The sequence below is a fragment of the Seriola dumerili genome, unplaced genomic scaffold, assembly GCF_002260705.1.
Source record: "Seriola dumerili isolate Sdu_G_001 unplaced genomic scaffold, Sdu_1.0 BDQW01000003.1, whole genome shotgun sequence".
NCBI classification, from domain to species: domain Eukaryota; kingdom Metazoa; phylum Chordata; class Actinopteri; order Carangiformes; family Carangidae; genus Seriola; species Seriola dumerili.
In genome coordinates, this window is record NW_019174258.1 from 5,774,547 (window position 1) to 5,789,247 (window position 14,701).

The window sequence follows — 14,701 nt, forward strand, 5'->3', positions numbered from 1 at the left end:
ACCTACTGTATACTGTGTGTCCTGTCTTGATTAGAATTGACCTGCAAGAGACTGTTTGGACTCACTCGGCCTCTGTCCGCTGCTTAACTGTAAAATCTGCCAATACACTGAGCAACTGCCTGGCAATAGATCAAGCATTCTGCCTGGAAACAATAAATAAAGTGAGGCACTTGTTCATATTTTCTTTTCTTTTTGTGGGACATAGTGAAAAACAATCAGTTTCAGTGCTGGTAGCACTCCCAGCTACTGCTCCCCTGTAATGTTACTTTATTATGGTATTACAGCCTTAGTTTAGACCGTCATGATCTTTTCCCCAAAACGCTGTGATCCTTGCCCTGGTTTCCCAAAAGAAGGTTCAAAACAGTGTTGATTTGGTTTAGGAAAACAGTGCTTAAATTTGATGTTTGATTGACTATTCTCTCTCAAAAAACATCTGGCTGATCCACACACTTTGCAAGTCCACAAGTAACTGAATCCCAGAGTGACAGTGGACTTTCTGACATTTTACCGACATAAGACGGTGTAAGTACTGTGTTCTGTGGCATCAAATGTTTCACCAAGCAGCATCTAAGTGATAAGCCTTCGAACCTTATAAATGACTTTTTAGGACTCACCTGACTATTGTAACTCACTGTGACAAGCGCTGTCTTTGCATTAAGTAAGTTTTGGAAAAGAGTGCATCGGTCACAGCGACAGTACACGTACTGACTGTCAAGTTTTACAGCGCACAGCAGTCTATGTATTGATCCACTTTGGAACAAAAGATGTGAAATGCACCTTCAACAGGAACAAAGGGGAGAAGGGTAGCAACCAGTGCTGGGTGTTGTATATCTCTGTCATGTACTGAAGTATTTTAGAGGAAAAATATATTTGAAATTTGACTCTGAAAGGTATAAATAAACATTAATGAAACAAAAAAAGTGTAGTTATTATCGTTTGTTGCTGCAGAAGTTCTTGAAGCTAATATACTTTCAAGAATTTGAAGAGTTGAAGCTACAGCCAGCACCCATTTAGCTTAATTTAACATAAAGAGTGGAAACAGTTAACGTGGCTCAGTCTAAAGGTAACAAAATCCACCTGAGCTCATTAATTAAGGAGTCACATTTCATATATTTGTTTACTTTTGTACAAAACAATGTTTTTTTTTTTCTTTCAGGAGGTTATGTGTATAGGGTTAGGAACTTGGCTGAACACATTAACTTTCTGGAGTCTTCACTGGTTGGCTGGCAACATCACCATGGTGACAAGACGCCAAACCTCAGTGTGTTGTTTTTACACTTCCATCTTTGTATGGATTAAAGAAACAAGATAGAATCTAACATATTAATAAGAAAGTAAGACTGTTTCCAGTCTTTGTGCTAAGCTAAGCTACGTGGCTACTTGCAGTAGCTTTTTATTTACCACACAGATGATATGACAGTGTTGATCTTATCATCTCACTTTTGGCAAGAAAATTTGTCAAAATTTCCAACTATTTATCATGAAATCAGCATCAATGGTATTTTTATGTCTTGGCTTTGAAACGGTATTTGTTTCAAGTACTTTTTAGCCAGTGGCACCATGATAGAAAGCAAAGTATGTATGTTGAGTCACATTTACAGAGATTAAATAGGTTTAGCTGCAGACTTACTGCACTGCTGGCAAAGTGTTTCAAGTCAGTACTCCTGAGACTGCCTGAGATGCTGCCTGGTGTGACCTTTCTTACGAGAAAATACATCACAACAGCAGGGGGGTAATTACAGGTGCCTCAAGATAATAATTACCACACGCATTTTATCACTCATTATGTGTGACTAATAGACCAACATGTTTGCTCTACTTAACAGATAAAAACATGAATAGTACTGTACATACAACACATAAATTAAACTGTGTGTGGCTGATTAACCTCCTCTATTTGAGTAAAGGCAGGTAACTTTCTCTGTCTGTTTGTCTGTCCATACAAACACCTAGTGTTTGGAGTATGGCAAGATAGTGATTGATTTTTGGATGAAGAATTTCTTTAACAGTTTTATTTATGTGTCTTTGTCTTGCTTTGACCCTTATGTGGGAGTGACAGATAGCATGTGGTGGATGCAAGGCACACAGCAATAAGTGAGAATTCTTGGGAACTGATAAATTACTAAACAAATTTTGGCACTTGCTCGCTAATGACTTTACTGCCACGGCTGCCAGCTCATGCATGCCAAATTTGTGAGATGTGTGTAAAAGTGTAATGAACTCACACAAATAGCTTTTTCTCATATTTCAACACCTCAGCCTAGGATGTCACCACAAAGTCATCCCATCACGACAAATGCAGTAATCAGAACTCATTTACACTCCAAGGGCATGTGATTATCTTCTCAATTGCATTGACATTATCACTGTCTTCTAAGTGTGTTTTGCACTTTGCTTTTCTGTTTCTCCCCTTTTGTGTCTTTTTCCCTCAGCCTTTTGTCATCTCACTGTCTCCCATTTCTGTTCTCCCACAACTAAAATAGACACAAGCCAAAAATATACAGTAAGTATAAAGAATGTGTCTGTTTTTGACCTTCTTGTAGCACACTGTTCCTGTTTAGCTTGCTTACTTCAGTCTGGAGAGCTGGAGGAAGTGATAGGTGTCACATTGTAGAGGTTTTCAGCTATTTTTGCTCAAGTCGTTTGCTGTAAGTTTTGACCTTTGACCTATGGCGAGAGAGCCTCCTCTCAGAATAACCTTCAAGGTCCATCTGAGACATGACTGCGCTCTCTCTCTCTCTGTCTCTGTCTCTCTCTCTCACACACACACACACACACATACATACCTTCACCAGCTCCACCCTCATTTTTCACTTAAATTTTTTTTTCCTCATGCTTTTCCTCATTAGTCATAGTTAATGTAACAATGTAGAGAGAATTAAATAACAGGAGTCAGCTTACATTCGGACATTTTAAAAAAATATTTAAAAAAAAAATTATTGTAAAAAAAAAGTATCAAGATGTGAGAAACGTGCTTCCATGCAGTCCCCCCCCCCCCCCCCCACCCCTTCTCTTTTCACTCTCTCTCCTCTCCACTCCTCTCTCTCTTATTTGAGCAAGGCAGAGATGTACAGATAGAAGTCTAATTAACGTGTGCTTTCTACTTTGAGACGCCTCTTAGTGGAGCGCTGGGTGAATGGGTGTCTGCTGAATGGTTCAGAGCTGCGCTGTTCTCCTTCAAATGTTGTCTGTGACACTGGGGAGGTGGGATTTCTTACTGAGCCTGTAACTCCAGTCGTCTCGCACTTGTATGAAGAGGAGAGAAGGGCTTTGCTGCCACGCCTGGTTTCATTATTGATAGTATTGAACTTTGCTCCAGAGAAATCCTTATGACGTCAGGATGCTTCTCTAGAATCAATGTACATTTGTGAGCACAAAGTAGTCCAGCAACTGGTCATATCCCAGTTAAGGCTAGTTAAGGCTTAAACTAAGCAAGTTCTTGAGTTCATGTTTCTGTGAATGAACCAATTATAAAGAGAGACTGTCCTCCCAAGAAGAAAGACCCATGAGTCATTTTAGCAAGTGCTCCAAAATGACATACTGTATGTTTGTATTAAAGAGACAAAGCTCTCTAAAGTGTATAATAATAATAAGGAAGTCAGGTGACATTATTATAGAGCGACAAATTCCATATATGAGTGGATCAATAAAGCTCTGGGCTGTTTGTTTCCTGTTTGCAGTGTTTTGGAGCATGACCACAATTGTTCCCTTAACAAAGTTTATTATTGTAAGAACTTCTTTAATTTATAATCTAAACCACAATCTTTCCACAAACCTAACCAAGCTGTTTTTGCACCTAAACTGAACCAAAGCTTAGCCACAGCCCTGTGACGTCATAGAACAGATTGATTCGTCAACATTTTGTAATGGTTTTGACAAATAATGTTTCATTTAGAATCATATCAGACCTATAGAAACAACAATTCATCCATTCATTCAAGTGTCAGGACTTTCCTATTGTTATTTGTATGTTGTATTTTCTCTCCTTGCTCTATCTCTTTGTATTATTATAAATATTGTATATAGGAGTATTGTATACAAAGTAGCTGTTGAAATGTTACATCTGGTCAGGACCCTTCTATCTCAAGAGGCCTTCATGCAAACAACACAATTTGAACAAACTTCCCCTAAAGGTACTTAAAATCAGAAAGAAATTTCTGATGACAGTATCTCATATTTATTCCTTTCCACTTCTTAGAAGGTGAAATATTCCAACCTAACATTATTATTTCTGTTTCTGACTACACAGTACATGTGATGAAAATACCTAGCTGCATTGACTCTACATATTTCCCCATATATTTAGCCAGACATATTTGGTATTAGAGATTTTAAGATGCAAGAAGGCTTGGCTGCTCAACATAAGTTTGTACAAACATGGGATTTAGAAACAGAGGAAAGCGCATGATTAAGTGCTCACATGTCAAGGTGTGCACATACAGCACCACATTTCAGATCTCCTCTTCCTTCCTCCCTCCCTCCCTCTCTTCCTTACTTTCATCCTTTATTTTCTCCAGAGAAAGCCAATGCATCTCATGGATGAAAGCTTTGTGTTAAACACACACCTCAACATGTGCATTGCTCTCAAAGGAGTGACAAACTTGCAGAGAAAACGTTCTGTGATGCTTGAAGAGTGAATTCCATTTGTTTGATATTCAGCCGCCAGAGATCTTATGAGTTTTATTCTAGACACTCTGAGTATAAAGGGGAAAAAAAACTCTACATCCATATGACTGTCCTCTTTACATTATTCATCAAACGCTGCTCTTCTGTGGCTTCTTTAAATGCTCCCTCCATGGGCAGAAATCTGAAGGTAAAATGTTGAATTGTTCAGATAAATATTTCAGGGTCTCAAGAGAACGATTTACTATAAAGGACTCCAAACGACCAGAATATCCAACAAAGGTCACATCTTCCACATCTTCCTTTCACAAATCTGTTTTCTGACTGTGTTTGCTTCCATAATGTATTCCAAATAATAAGAAATATATATGTAAATATAGATTAAGATCAAATTTGAAATAAACATTCAAATTCTCCTTTCTAACCAGCTCATAAAAATCCCAAAATAAATAAGGTGATCGTACAGCAAAATATCCATTTGTAATGAACACACCATTATTAAACACAGCACTTTGTTTAAGCTTAGGGGAAAACTGGTTTGGTTTAATACAGAGAAAGTTCACAGTGACTTCAGACACTACATTTAATCAAAACTGTCATCTTTCCCTAACTTTAACCAAAGTGCTGTTGTTGCCTAAATCTAACCACAGACAGGACTGTGGATATGAACCCTGGTCTCTGGTGGGACAATCATGCGCTCTGTATTCCCACTGTCCACCCCAACCACCTTGTGGTGACTCAGCTACCGTAATAAATGCACCGTATCATTCATTCCCAATATATGTTTCTTCTGAATGTAATCCGGCCAGCAATTACGTTTCCTACTAAATACATTTGGAGTTGCAGTTTAATTGTATTGAAACATAATTTTATAAGGAGATAGAGTTTATTTATTATTTGTGCCTTATTTATCTTTGGAAGAGGTGGAATTACTGTGCGAGTGTATGACCTTGGATAGCTCAGTGAGGAGATAGTCTGTTGTGCTGGGATTTTCTGTGAGCAATTACAGTGAGTTGAACAGAGGACATATAATTCGGTGTAGAGGACATGGGAGTTTCTCCTTGAAAAAGCAAGTGTTCTGCTTCGGTTTGACACCCAGAACTGACTGTGTTATTCTGACCGTGCTTGGAAGTTAATTCTACCAGTGTTTAACAGTAACAGTTAAATGTTAATAATTACAATAGTTTTTTTTCCCTCACAAATTACAGATATAAGATCATGGTAAGATTGTTCCAAATATGAGTTCAAATATGAAACAGAAGTGATATAATCTTGGTTGTACAATATTTTGTGGCTTAATTAGGAGGAAGAAGGATAGAATCCTATAAACTATACCACACAAGATGTTGAGATTGTTATGGCTTAACACTTGTCTGGACATTTAACGTTTAACACCAGATTCTGTGTAGGCCAAGGTATAAAAATTCGTGAAGCACTTCTGATAAGCACAGGACGAGGTCTACAGCATCCAGCAACCAGTATCCGTGTATGTGCGGTGGCTGTTTTCAGTATAAGCAGCAGTTTCCTGACCTTTGAAAACCTTGAGCTGTGAGATAAAGTAATGGAACTGTTTGTTCAACAGTCTGTATTTGTTGCTACCTACGTTTATTTTGAGAGACCTTCAGACATGTTTTTCAAGTTAATTTATGTCCTGATGGTATGTTTTGAACAACTATGAACAACTGAATTCAGAGGAAGTAACAGGCAGTCACGTTTTAGATGGTTCACATTTGCCAAGTGGCAGATGTACATGATTTTATGGATTACTATATGTGTCTGTTGATAAGTCAGTCTGCCCACCACTTTGGGCTGAGCTATTTCAGAAACCATTGGATGAGTTGCTGTGGAATTAAAATACATTCATGCTTCCTAGAGGATCAGATCTACTGATTTTGATGATCCCCTAACATTAACTCTTACACCATGCTGTTAAATTTTGAGTTGTTTTTTGTTTTTTCATTAACTATAAGGATGGAATGCAATGAATTTTGTAAAGACATTTATGGTCCCTAGAGGATGAATCCTATCATGACTTTGGTGGTCCTCTGATTTTTCACCTAGTGCCACCAGCAGGTCAAAGTCTTGCATTATCCAGTTAAATATCTCTCTTCTTGATGACTTGGCACAATACCTTCTACAATCCTTCTACATTTTCCCAGATGATGTATCCTGACTTTTCCACTAGCGCCACCATGAGGTTGGAATTTGTGACTTTAAGTGGAACCTCAACTATTGAATGTTTTTCATTGAATGAGATTTGGTATTTGGTACGGACATTAATGCCCACCAAATTGTTTCATAAGACCATGTTAAAGTTGATTCTGTGCATCAGTCATTGTTGAATGACATATGGAAAAGGACGCAGGTAAAAGAACAAGGAGGGGCTAGATAATCAGCACAATTTTATTTTAGATTGAAAAATACCAAGGAATATGACCTCTACTTATGAATACTGATGTTTCTTGGCATCTAGCGGGAATTAAAGTGATTCAGATTGCTGTAATACTCACAGCTATTGATTAGTCTGTGCCGCATAGGCAAGGTCAAGCAGAAACTCTCTGACTAAGAACAACAGAGACAAAAACAGCTGCCATACAGGAAGGAGGTTTAAACACGTTTGGATTTACAAGAAAATACCATTCCCTTTTACATTTAGTTCAGTGTTATCCCAGGTTAATCTCGAAGGAATAACATTTTAAACACATCCTGAGTGCTGCAGTCTGTGTATGCTATACATCTTACAACTCACAAAAATCAAAACACTTTTAAATAGGCCAGACTGTGTTAAAGTCAGGTCAAGTCAATTTTATTTATAAAGTGCCAAATCATAACAGAAGTTATCTCAGGGCACTTTTCATATAGAGACGTTCTAGACCACACTCTTTATAATATTATTTAAAGATTCCCTCATGAGCAAGCACTTGGTGACAGTGGCAATGGTTGATAAAAACACATTGATCATATTTAGTAAAAAAGTGCTAAGCAAGAATCTTCCAGTTTGGTGGACCATCCATCAACACACTACAGACTTTAAGCAACTGACCATCGACAGTAGATGCAGCACACTCTCAAAGGTCAAAAACAAACCAAGGTTGCTGTTGAGCAAAACTGTTTTATTTATTGAACACACCCTATCCCTGAATTAATATTTTTTCATAGGAATAGAGGAGCTCCAAAATATGAAGACTTCTTCAGATAGTAGTCATCTCTCAGGCTAAAAGAAACATTCAGTCAGGCTGAAGGACAGAGTTGTTGATTTAAATGGCTCTTAAAGAATATGTTGTGAAAAAAAAAATAGTCTGACTTTCTTTTTTAACTTTTCTTGAACCATGTGAAAAAAGTTTCATCAAATTTTCAAGTTTGCTAGAACCTTCACACGTTTTAATAATTGGATTTAAAAATATACTATATATTTTTTAAAAAGGTTTTAGTTTTTCTATTCAAAATGTGTTAAAGCTTATTTCTGTTAATTTCATTTACATCCATCTCCGAACAGTGATGGCAGTGTCAGATATGATAACAGTGCCAACCAGCTGTTGTGCATTCTGTAGACAACGAGAGCACAATGAAGTCTATCATTACAATTTACTGATGTTTAGGTGCATATATGTGCCTCTCTCTCTCTCTCTCTCTCTCTCTCTCTCTCTCTCTCTCTCTCTGTGTGTTTTATGTGTGTGTGATGGGGTGAGACAGAGATAGCCAGAGGTTGGTAGAGAGGGTGTGTGGCACACCCATTCCCAGAGGTGCCTTTATATGCTCATCCTTTCACATAATGGCATTTTCTCTGTTAAATATAGCCTAAGAAAACCAGTGCAGGCATATAATGGCACATTAATCAAGAAATTTATATCATCCTAAATGCCTCATGTTTTTTAACTCCATTCCACCATTCACTTTCATTCACACGTCACTCTTTCTCTTGCCTGTAGCAAATCCAGACATAAGAGAATATCTGTTATTGGGAATTAAGAGATTTTAAAAGCAACTACAGATTCTGTAGGATGTGCTAGATGAGCAATTGTCTAGATTTCTGTACATATTCTCACCAGGCAGGATGCTGAATATTTTTGATTATGTGTTGTGTCAGGTCTCTGTAAAATACTTTGGAATATTTGGAATATCATAATCAGAGGCTACATTAGCAGTTCAAGACAGCTGTAGTAGTATTTTTCTCTATAATCTTTATTTACTCTTGGCAAATTGTCCAACAATAAGTTTTTTATTAGCATGAAGTGAAATGATGCAATGGGAAGAAGAAATCTTTATGTTTACATGTTCATGACTAAGAGTTAGGTGACATCAGAGGGGTTTAGAGGTGGCCACTGAACAGGTACAGGTGCAGATGAGCATTCGGTACTTTGTAAGTTAGTAGAAAAATGTCAAAAGCACTCTAATTACTAGTGGGCTACTTAAAAATACACATTTTATTTATAATTTACGTCCACATTTATTACATTTTAGGTCATTTTGAAGAAAGCTCTCTGAGGACTACAGATATGCTTAGAATGAAGAAATATGTGACACACAGTAGCAATTGTTATTTTTTACAATGGTCATTTACAATAAGTTAATAAAGAAAGGCCAGGACCTTAGTAATGTTTTCTTGCACACAAACTTAAATCAAGCCAGATGGATTAAACAACAACATGGACTTGTAAGAAATTCTGTATTTCCACTTTTCAAAGTCAGTAAAGAGGAACAAATAGTAATCCTCAAGATATTTCTAATTTTGTGTGGTGTGTTTAGCCCACCTGCCTAATTACACAAAGTCAGACATTTGGAGGTCATCTGGAAATTGTTTTTTGAAAACATAATGGACATAAAACTCTGAGTTGATCATAACAAGTGCTTTTAAGTAGAATATTTTCCACTGCTAATTTCACATGCAGATACACTGACAGTGCTGTAAAGGAGGCTCTTACATAAATCAGCCAGTAGACTGCTGAAGTCAGATCAGTAGAACTGGGACAGAGGCCAGATGCCAGGATGAAATGGTGTTTTGTACTCTCTTACGTTATTTAAGGCTAATTCTTCCACTACAATCATCTTAACTAGCAGAAATATACTTCTGGTAATGATGACTATGAATACAAAGTACAATAAACTGTGACCTTGTTATTTTTCTGAACTGTGAACAACAGTGAGCCTAACTTTTTTTTTTTTTTTTTTTTTAACATCAATATATATTTTTTATTCAACTGGAAAAACATCAGTGTTGGATGTCTGCCCAAGTACCTACAGGTGCCAACACCATGCTCTTGGTTGGCATTTATTTGGAGGATCAATATCCATTAGGATCATACATATTCAACTTAATACAGTAAAATTAAGTAAAAACAATTTTTCAACACTTTTCCTTGTTACATTGCTTCATACCCTATTAAAGCTGCACTAATCATATTTGTATATGAATAATGTGTGAAATGATTACATGTAAAGTTATTTATCTATTTTTAAAATAAATAAAATTTTATAAATAATACTATTACTAAAAATAATAATAATATATAATATGTTTTTATTTTCAACTTTAACAAGAATAGCACATAAACATAATGATGTACATATACATATACATCAGAAGTACCCCACCAACAAGGCTATACCAGATTACATGTAATGTGAAAGTAGTCACTCGTACTGACAACGTACAGATTTCCATGATAGATAGATAGATAGATAGATAGATAGATAGATAGATAGATAGATAGATAGATAGATAGATAGATAGATAGATAGGTGGATGTACAGACACATACATAAATGATAAAAAGTGGTTTAACTGCAGAGGAGCTACAGTATGTCTCTGACCTTGTGCGGATTTTTCCAATTCTCTGATTTCTGCTTCAGACAAGCTAAATATCTGTGTGGGTAATTAAGCCAGTGGTTTCATTACCGGCCAATTAGTCCCATACCCACTCTCACTGAATTGCCTGCTTATCTGTTCCTCTGTTTGCACACTCTATGCATAAATGTGCTCACACACACACACATCCACACACACATAAACATGCACAATCAGTATAAACTATGTAGTCCACATCAGCATGGACCAGATAGAGAACATTGCACTAAGTATGTTTGCTCTCCGATGGTGCTAATAACTAGATAACAGTTAATACAATCACCAATGTGACTGGCTTATCTTTCAGTTCTGTTATTGAAAAGTTGTTGGAAAAGTTCGAGCTGAAGTATAGCTTTTGTGATTACCTGAAAGTCAACCACAGGGGGAATGAAAAATAGATCCACTAAAAACTTAAATAAATTATCAATAAAAAAACATCAAATTTCGCAAAAGCAGCATGATTTGAAATATAGAAAATCCTTGATTAAACCCAAACTCCTTTTCTTTCTCCCCCTCTGTCTCATTTTTTCACTGTGGGCTCTTTTTCTTACTGTCTCAGCTCTACTTCCTTTGCATGTTCTGGTCTGTTGGTCTCTCCCAGAGTGCTGGCTCTCCCTTGGCCCCATGCTTTTTCTTTTTCCCTCTCTTTCATGCCCTCCTTTCTCAGAACTTTATTAGGTGAGATGTCCTCTGCCAGAGCATGGCACTGGCTAGACCTTACTTGCATTTCATAGAGACGTATTGTGGTACCACCAGCATCCTTTCTTCTCTCTGTCCACAAACGCCTGTCTGCTACTACCTCTGCTTGTGAACTGCACCAACAAAATTCAGCCAAATTCCAGCCGTGCCAGTGGGTGAGGGAGACTCTTGTGGTGAAGATGCTGAGAGCCCCACAATGACTAGAAATTGGCTGTCTAACAAGACCCCAGAGTTTGGGTTTGGAATAAAATGCAAAGATAAATGCTCTTTGTTACATGCTCAGTGCTTAGCCAGACTTTGTGTTACAAAGTCACACAAAGACAAAGTAGGTTTTGTAGACATAGAGCAAGAGGAAAAACAAAGCTGTGAATGTCCTCACTATATTGCCTTTGCTGTTTTTGTGGAACTTTGGTTTGTACAAATTTATTGAGGGAAATGGTGGAAAGGCGAAAAGAGAGCTGGCGGTGATATTAAAAAGATTCTTACCGGAAAAACAGACATAAGCTGTCGAAACTGTGGAAGAAGGCAATAAATCTATATTGTGCGTGTGTTCCAGGCATTATTTTATTGTATGAAATAATGACTGAAACAGCCCATTAAGACTATATGTTAACCAGCACTCACTTCCAAGCCATTTCTAAGCTGCTACTTCACTGCTAAAATCCTGATTTTATAACTGATATTGTCTAACAAAATCACTATACACACACACACACACACACACACACACACACACACACACACACACACACACACACACACACAAAACACAACGGCTGTGCAATGATTTCGGCTATATTTACTTTTAAAATAAGAGAGAAAAAGCGACAGAATACTTGTCTTATTTTTCTCTCACACAGCCTGATCATGAGCAGCTCATTCATATCTACTGTAGCGATAACGCTATAATTTAGAATTTGCTCTCCTTGAAAGGGGGCACCAGTCCTTGGGGAGGATAACAATTAATTAATTGACTAATGTGATCAATCTCATATCAGAAGCCATGACTTCTTGATTCAATGGATCTCTATGTCAGAAAAACACAACAAGACAACGACTGGGTGTAAATAAATAAGTTTATTAACTAAACTATTATCTACAGAGTAAATGCAACGTGTAATAATCATAAAGATGAAAATAATACTGAAAGGAGCGTTGTGATGAGTTGGCAATGGTGGGAGAGTGTCACAGTGCAGGTAAGGCTGGACCCAAATGCAGCCAACACAAGGATGAAGTGCAAAAATGTTTAACGGAAGACACTGGTGAACCAACAGAACAGGAAACCAAAGTAGAACTAGACCAATAACCGGAGAGACAGGGGATAACAGCTGACATGAACAGGCAACATGAACAAACCGAGGACAAACCAGGCAAGAGCACAGAGACTATATAGACACAAGGGCAATTGAACACAGGTGAAACACATTAGGGTGGGGCAGACAATCACCAAACAGAGAAACAGGACCAAGACAGGAAGTAAAAACATTGAGACACACAAGGAAACCAACTACAAAAATAACAGGAAGTGACAAAATCCAAACAAACTCAAACAAAAAGTGTCTGCATCCACTGATGCTCAGGGGCAAAAACAGGGCAAGTCAGGGGGAGGGCCGGAGGCATTAAGGACAGGCTGGGCAGGTCAGTGGGGTGACCCGGAGGTCAGGCAAACAGACGGAACCGTTTTGGAGGACGATGGCAAAGATGTGTCTTTCTGGAGGTCGAGCCAGAGGACGACGGCAAAGACTGTGTAACCCTTTCTGGTGGAGCTACAAAATATATAAGAAGCTGTAGTGAACAGATATCACATTTATCTATGGCTAGTAAGATCAGAAGCTCTAGATATGACTACGGAGCCAAGGATGAACCAAACAACACACCAGGAACTCAGACACAGTATCTCTCCTTTGAGAAAGAACTACTCTTTCATTTAATAAAAAAAGCAGGGAAGGATGAATAGAAAACAGTTATACAGTATACAGTAACACAATACAATTCTCACCTGGGTAAGTATAAAAATAAAAAAAATAAAATAATTCACAGCTGTATCAATAGTCTTTAGATTCAATGTTCAATTTAACCCCTTCAGCTCAATCACTTAGTCCTTGCAGCAGATAATACTGCTCAGTCCACTGGAAAGTGGCAACTGTTTGTCCTACCGCACTGTTGAACGAGTTGACGGTGTGTGGAAGCAACGTTTCTGGAGTTCAGGGTTCCAATCTTCTGCATGCAACTGAGTCTTTAGTTCTTCTCCATTGGGCTGTAGCTCGCCATCAAACATCCAATAGTCTCTAAGCTCCAACTCCAGGTGGGACGGGAACTCTCTGGATCCACAAAAACCCAATTGAACCCAATTCAAGCATCTAATCAGTACACCACCACATAAAGCTAGAATATATCTTCTAATTTCTCTGATTACTCTCTAAATTACCAGAGAATGAACTCATGAAACATTGTAAAGGGGACTTCACAATTATTAAGGATCAACATAGATTCAAAATATTAAAGAACTATGAAATAACTACTGAAATAACCTTCCACATAAATTAATTATAAACATAACCTTCCACATAAATTAATTATAAACAAAATATTTCCTCTTTCACACTAGCATAAAATAATATAATAATAAAAGGAACACACATGCTGTGTGCACCCTCTGCCATGCAACAGAAGCCTACAGTAGTCTACAAAACAATTTAAGTGCAGCTTAATGCACTTTAAGTGCACAGTAAAGGTACGTAAACAACAAAAAAATATTTAGTGTGCACAATTAGCAAAGTGCAGATTTGTGTGCTTAAAAAACACAAATTAAGGTGCTTAAATCTACACAAATAACCATTCAGCATGTAACAGATATGCAAGGGTTCAAAATAACAAAGCTAACATATTTAGCATAAGTGAATGGCATTACCATTGTGTGTTTGTTAGCGTTAGCGACTAGCGCACTCGCGTTAGCGGCTAGCGATTAGCACGGTCAAACTCTCACCAATGCCTTTTTTCTCCATGACTAGTGATGACAGGTCCTTCTCGCCGTGCTCTCACAGGATCGCGGTAAAGTTATCCAGCAGGGTTTTTTTTTGTTTTTGTTTATTTATTTATTTATTTTTTTAAATCAACTTTTATAGTTTCTTTCTTTGTTTCACGTGTTGCCTGTCTTGATGGTTGCTCTCGCTCCTCGCTGCGGCTCAAGAAAAAGACAAACCCCACGTGCGGAGGTCAACCAGGCGGGAGCTGACACCTGATTGGTTGACCGAGCCAGCATCTCGACATGTAAAAGGCTAATAAAAGAAACAGGAAGTAGAGGCTGGCAGAGGAAACCTCAATCCCTTCAAAATAAGGGATTGAGCAATTAAAAATGCACAGATTATTTCACCTTGGTTACAACTGGGTCTCTCGGCCGTCGTAGGAGGCAGAGCTCCTCTGGAGGTTGAGCGGGAGGACGGTGTCGTCCCTCTGGAGGGCGAACAGAAGGCCAGCCAGCAGGAGGCCGGCAGCGAAGAATGGGTATCTCCGGAGGTCGGACCGAATCATCGC